At 28.6% G+C, this 7,599-nt stretch overlaps 1 non-coding gene and 1 pseudogene across 1 annotated transcript; one reads left to right on the top strand and one right to left on the bottom strand.

Annotated features, from left to right (window-relative positions):
- LOC140957978 (uncharacterized) overlaps positions 1-6,448 on the top strand; it is a 27,152-nt pseudogene extending 20,704 nt beyond the window's left edge.
- LOC140958154 (small nucleolar RNA R71) lies at positions 882-988 on the bottom strand. Its single transcript, XR_012171749.1, has one exon. It is a non-coding gene; the product is annotated as a small nucleolar RNA R71 (small nucleolar RNA).
- Positions 6,449-7,599: the final 1,151 nt, after the last annotated feature.

The raw sequence follows: 7,599 nt of genomic DNA, 5'->3' as shown, positions 1-7,599 counted from the left end.
TATAGTGGGAACTATATTATATTAGGTGTGTGTTTAAATATTTAATTTTCTTGGAACCATTATTTATGGTGGTTTCCTTTGTTTTACTTTTAGTTAAACAATATTGCATAAACCAAGAATAAATCCTCGAGCCTTGACAAAATTTATAATTTGTAAACTTCGTTCTTGCATTTGGTAATCTATAAATTAATAAATTTAAACTTAAAATAACCTCTCTGTGGATCGATCTCGTACTTACGAAATATATTACTTGCAGACAACCTACACTTGGGTGAATTATAATTTAAGTAGTAGCAAGTTTTTGGCGCCGTTTCCGGAGAGGTATAAATTAAGTTTATATTTGTTAATTAAGTTTTATTTATAAGTATTGTGTTGTTTTTTTTTTTATGAGTATTTGAAGTCGAAAAAAAGTGATTTCAAACATGGAATATCTGAAAATAATTTAAACATGGATGATAATTCAAATAATCAAGATAATGATAACAATAATAACAATAATAATAATAATAATCAAGAACATGAACAATTAAGAACACTTAGGCACCATATGAACCCTATTAGAACTAGTGCCCCATCTTGTTTAATTTTTCCTCCCGATGCATCTAATTTCAACTTTAAACCTCAAATTATTCAACTTTTACCAAATTTTCATGGCTTAGATTCTGAAAATCCATATTTACATCTAAGAGAATTTGAGGAAGTTTGTAACACTTAGAATGATCAAAATTGTAGCATGGATATAGTTTGATTAAAGCTTTTCCCTTTTTCTTTAAAAGATAAAGCTAAAACATGGCTACAAAATTTGAAATCAAGTTCAATAAGATCATGGGAAGAAATGCAACAACAATTTCTCAAAAAAAAATTTCCTTCCCATAGAACAAACACTTTTAAAAGACATTATTACTTTTTCTCAAAAACAAAGAGAAACATTTTATCAATATTGGGATAGATATAACGAATTACTTAATACATGTCCACATCATGGTTTTGAAACATGGAGAATAGTTTCTCACTTTTATGAAGGTCTAATACCTAAAGATAGGCAAATGATAGAATTCATGTGTAATGAATTTTTTAAGATAAAAACCCAAACGAAGCTATGGAGTATTTGGATTCATTAGTAGAAAATGCTCAAAATTCGGATAATATAGGCACAATAGAACCACCAACAACTAAAATCAATAATTCAACAAATGGGGGTGGTATCTATAATCTTAAAGATGATATAGATATTCAAGCTAAACTTGCATCTTTAGCAAGAAAAATTGAGTCATTAGATATGAAAAAGAGTGGTCAATTAAAAAGTATTCAAGAAATAATTTGTCATATATGCGATACACATGATCATGCTACAAAAGATTGTCCAACATTACCTTCATTTAAAGAATGTCTCCATGAACAAGCAAATTATGTTAACAATTATAAAAAACCAATACTAGATCCTTTTTCAACATCATATAATCTTGGATGGAAAAATCATCCTAATTTTAGTTAGAGGAATGATAATAATGCACAACCCTCACAACAATATTTTCAAAATAACCAAAATCATCAAGATTATATTCCTTATGTTAAACCTTCAAGAAAAAACTTTGAAGATGTAATTCATGCATTTATCCAAAAGCAAGAATCTATCAATATTCAAAACAGTCAATCTATGACTGATTTGAAAGAAACTCTTGCAAAATTTGCATCTGCACTTAATATTCATGAAAAAGGAAAATTTCCATCTCAACCTCAACCTAATCCTAAAAATCAAAATCAAGAATTAAAAAATGAAAAAATTGATCAAATAAAATCTGTTATTACCCTTAGAAGTGGTAAAATAGTTAATGATCCATATAGTAATGAAAACAAGGATCATTTAAAATCAAAGAGTAAGGATGATAATCCTGATACTTTTGAGAATGATGATACCTTAAATTCTAAAAATAATATGTTGAATGATAAATCATCTGAAATAGTAAATGAATCAAATAAACCTCCACCATTTCCTCATGCATTAACAAATCATAAAAAACAAAAAAATGATTCTGATATCTATGAAGTTTTTAAACAAGTAAAGATAAATATTCCATTATTAGATGCTATTAAACAAGTACCTTCATATGCAAAATTTTTAAAAGACTTATGTACTGTGAAGAGAAAATTGCATGTGAAGAAGAAAGCATTCTTGGCTGAACAAGTAAGTTCTATTCTTCAAAATAATTCTAGTTTAAAATATAAAGATCCTGGTTGTCCAACAATTTCATGTATTATTGGAGAAAATAAAATTAAAAAAGCTTTGTTAGATTTGGGAGCAAGTGTGAATTTACTTCCTTATTCAGTTTATGAAAAACTTAATTTAGGAGAATTAAAACCCACTTCTGTTACTCTCTTACTGGCGGATAGGTCAATCAAAATACCTAGAGGTATTGTAGAAGATGTGTTGGTTCAAGTTGATAAATTCATATATCCTGTAGATTTTATTGTTTTGGATACACAACCAATAGAAGTACATAATGAAATTCCAGTAATATTGGGACGACCATTTCTAGCAACTTCAAATGCTTTAATTAATTGTCGAAATGGAATAATGAAATTGTCTTTTGGAAATATGACTCTAGAACTTAATGTGTTCAATTTATGTAAACAACCAAGTATTAATGAAAATGAATATGATAATGAAATTGAAACAATTATGGAAGAAAATATACAAGAAGAAAACTTAAATCAACAATCTGAAGTTTTTTCAATAGAAAGTTTTGAGTCTGAAAATAATTTTAAAAAAGATGATAATACAAAACTTGAATTAAAAGTTTTACCATTCGAATTGAAATATGTATTTCTTGGTGAAAATAAAACATTTCCTGTTGTAATTTCTTCCACTCTTCTACCAAATCAAGAAGAAGATTTAATTAAATTACTTAAGAAATATAAAAATGCAATTGGATGGACTTTGAAAGATATAAAAGGTATAAATCCTTTAATTTGCACACATAAAATTCATTTGGAAGAAAATGCTAAAACATATCAACAACCACAAAGAAGGTTAAATCCACATATGAAAGAAGTTGTTAAGAATGAAGTATTAAAACTATTAGACGCTGGAATTATCTATCCAATCTCAGATAGTAAATGGGTAAGTCCAACACAAGTAGTACCTAAAAAGTCAGGCATCACTGTTATAAAAAATGAAAAGGGAGAGTTATTACAAGCTAGGATTCCATCTAGTTGGCGTATGTGTATTGATTATAGAAAATTAAATGATGCAACTAGAAAAGATCATTTCCCACTACCATTTTTAGATCAAATTCTAGAAAAAATAGCAGGAAATTCTTATTACTGTTTTCTTGATGGGTATTCGGGGTATTATCAAATACCTATATCATTAGAAGATCAAGAAAAAACTACTTTTACTTGTCATTTCGGAACTTTTGCATTTAAAAGAATGCCATTTGGTTTATGTAATGCTCCGGCTACTTTTCAAAGATGCATGTTAAGTATTTTCAGTGATATGATTGAAGAATTCGTAGAAGTTTTTATGGATGATATAACTGTTTTTGGAAACTCATTTGAAAATTGTCTTAAAAACCTAGAAGAAGTATTAAAAAGATGTGAAGAAAAAATCTTGTTTTAAATTGGGAAAAATGTCATTATATGGTTAAATCTGGGATTGTGTTAGGTCATGTGATATCTGAAAAAGAAATTGAAGTTGATATAGCCAAAGTTGATGTTATTGCTAATTTAATATCACCAAAAACGATCAAAGAAGTTCGATCATTCTTGGGTCATGCAGGTTTTCATAGAAGGTTTATAAAAAATTTCAGTATAATATCTAAAACAATTTCGAATCTTTTAACAAAAGATACACAATTTGAATGAACTCAGAAATGTGAAAATGCTTTTAAAAAAATAATTAATATTTTAATTACATCACCTATTTTACAACCTCCAGATTGGTCTTTACCATTTGAATTAATGTGTGATGCAAGTGATTATGCTATAAGAGCTGTGTTAGTACAAAGAAAACAAGGAAAACCGTATGCAATCTATTATGCTAGTAGAACCTTAAATAGTGCCCAAATAAATTATTCAACTACTGAAAAAGAATAACTTTCAGTAGTATTTGCATTAGATAAGTTTCGATCTTATTTAATTGGTTCTACTACTATTGTGTACACTGATCATTCTGCCGTAAAATATTTATCAAATAAACAAGATGCTAAGCCAAGATTAATACGGTGGATTTTATTGTTACAAGAATTTGATATTATAATTAAAGATAAAAAAGGAAAAGAAAATGTCGTAGCCGATCATTTATCAAGAATAATGACTGAATCATCTCATAATGAAATACCAATAAATTTAAATTTTCCAGATGATCAGTTGTTTTATGCTACTATTATGCCCTGGTTTGCTAACATTGTAAATTTTATTGTGACAAATAAAATGCCTTCTCATTGGAATTCACAGGATAAGAATAAATTCTTGATAGAAGTTAAAAAATTTTATTGGGATGATCCTTACTTGTTTAAGTATTGTCCTGACCAAATTTTTCGACGATGCATACCCGACAATGAAGTAAGTAATGTTATTAAATTTTGTCATTCTGAAGCATGTGGAGGTCATTTTTCATCCAATAAAACAGCTGCAAAAATCTTACAATGTGGATTTTATTGGCCCTCTTTATTCAAAGATACGCATTTATTTTGCAAATCTTGTGAAAACTGTCAGAAGATGGGATCAATTTCAAAACGAAACATGATGCCTTTAAATCCAATCATAATTATTGAAATATTCGATAGTTGGGGGATAGATTTTATGGGTCCATTTCCATTATCTTTTGGATATACGTACATTTTAGTCGCTGTTGATTATGTTTCAAAATGGATTGAAGCAATTGCATGTAGAACTAATGATCATAAAGTTGTTATAAAATTTTTAAAAGAAAATATTTTTAGTCGATTTGGAATACCTAGAGCAATAATTAGTGATGGGGGAAGTCATTTTATAAATAAATCATTTTCTTCTTTGTTAAGAAAATATGGCATTACACATAAAGTTTCTACCCCATATCATCCTCAAAGTAATGGTCAAGTTGAACTTGCAAATAGAGAAATAAAACAAATTTTAGAAAAAACAGTTAATCCAAATCGAAAAGATTGGTCTTTAAGATTAACTGATGCATTATGGGCATATAGAACTGCATTTAAGACATCATTAGGGATGTCACCATATAGGTTAGTTTTTGGTAAGCATTGTCATTTACCGGTTGAACTTGAACATAAAGCTTATTGGGCAATTAAAGCATTTAATATTAATTTAGATGATGCATCTAAATTAAGAAAATTGCAATTAAATGAACTTGAAGAATTAAGAAATGATGCATATGAAAATTCAAAGATTTATAAAGATAAAACTAAAGCCTTTCATGATAAAAATATTATGAGAAAGTCATTTGAAATTGGACAAAAAGTTTTACTTTATAATTCTCGTTTGCATTTATTTCCAGGAAAACTAAGATCGAGATGGTCAGGACCATTTATAGTTAAATTTGTTTATCCTCATGGTGCTGTTGATATTGAAAATCCTAAAAATAATGACGTGTTTAAAGTTAATGGGCAAAGACTTAAGCCTTTTATAGAAAATGAAATTCTTAATGATGATTTTATGCCTTTATATGATCCACAATAGTTGTTTGATATTTTCATTTTGTTTTTGCAGATTCTAGTTCATTTCCCGGTTAAGTGGCGGATAACGTTACTCCGTGACTATCTAAGTCGGTTTTTTCAGTTTTCCCAAAATAATTGAAATATATAATAATAATAATAATAATATGGATGCTTGTATTGTGAATCTTCCTAAATATTTTGCTTGTTTACCTGATAATGCGTTGAAAAAAATTTATAAAGCCAGATGTGAGCGACTAAGGTTGATGATGTCATATGGCATACCGAATGATATCCGTTTAATAATTGAAGCAAAAGTCCGATTGGTTGGGGAAGCAAGTGAAATAATAATAAGACATATGCCAGGATTTAGTAAAAGCACATATGCCAAAAAGCGAAGAGCTAAACGTATAGGTGGATGTCATAAATGTGCAAGGTGGACTTGTAAAGGGAAATGCAAAAATGTTGGAATGACATCAATGAATAGAGAAGATAAAATTTTATTCATTAAGAATGGTCTGAGTAAAGAGCCTTTGGATAATTTTCTAGAGGTTCTTGATACGCATTCTAGTGGTATGTGTAAAATGAACTTCTTAAACTATGGTGGCAATTTCAACATGAGGAATATCAATATGGACGGTGGAATCAGCCTTATAAAGATCCTACTGTAGTAACGCATATCTGTTTAGATAAGTAAATATATATATATACAATTTCGTCTCGGGAATCTGACGTTAAAAGACCATGTGTGCCAATTTATAAGAAAATTGGATGGGAAGCATATTCCTGACTCATAGAAGGCGTTGAAGCCGTTAGTGAACATAAAATCAGAGGAAGATGTGAGCCACAATCACAACTACGCTGTATATATCTGTTTTAATTTATGTCTTTTTATTCTCTTTTAATAATAATAATTTTCTGTTCAAATATTGACTTTTGACATGTTACGCTTATAAATTCATATGCTGTGATTTAACAATTGCAGAAAACATATTTCTCAACATGTCGACGTCCACGGTAAGTAAAATAAAAAATATTTGTGTATTTTGTGGATCTAGTGCGGGAAAATATTCAATTTATGAAGAGTTAGCAGAAAAGTTTGGAATAACATTTGCTAAAAAAAAGATTCATTTGGTATATGGTGGTGGTGAAGTTGGTCTCATGGGAAAAGTTGCAAAAGCTGCGCATGCAGGTGGAAGTGAAGTCTTAGGCATTATTACGATTACCTTAACTAGTCTTACTAGACCAACAATAGGAGAAGAAATGAAAGTGGACAACGTGTAAGAACGAATTACTCAAATGATCGAACATTCAGATGCTTTCATTGCTTTGCCAAGAGGTTTCGGTACTTTGGAAGAAATATTTAATACTGTTTGTTGGGCACAATTAAATATCTACAATAAGCCAATTGGTTTGTTAAATGTTAACAATTATTATGATAAACTGCTATTGTTTTTTTGATGATGTTGTGGAACAAGGATTTATTTCATTAGCTTCGCGAAGGATGTTAGTTTTTGCTTCAAATGAAGGTGAACTTATTGATTTACTGCAAGGATTTAGTCATGAACCAGATCCATTCTTATCTCAACTTAATTGGCCAACATCCAAAAGTAAGAAAAGAAAATTCATGTGATGCTGAACTTGTGATTTAACGGTATGTTTTAATTTTTTTTTCTCTTTAAGATATGAAAAATCTCCTCTTCTTCTTCTCCTCTTAGTTTGTTTTTATATAAAAATAAAAAAAATATATTCATATATATAGTAATAATAATAATAATAATAATTTTTAGTTCAATGACGAGTAAGGTGTCAGTAAAATGCACCTGAGACGTATTAGTTAATAATTATTGGAAAATCACAATACGCTAGATTTTAATATTCATTATATTCAAATTACAGATTACAAGAAAAATTAGTTTTTCATATGTACCAATTTATATATATATAT

This window comes from Primulina huaijiensis, chromosome 14 (genome assembly GCF_012295235.1).
Source record: "Primulina huaijiensis isolate GDHJ02 chromosome 14, ASM1229523v2, whole genome shotgun sequence".
Lineage (NCBI taxonomy): Eukaryota > Viridiplantae > Streptophyta > Magnoliopsida > Lamiales > Gesneriaceae > Primulina > Primulina huaijiensis.
Note: the sequence above shows the minus strand (reverse complement) of the source record. Positions and strands in the feature narration are given on the sequence as shown.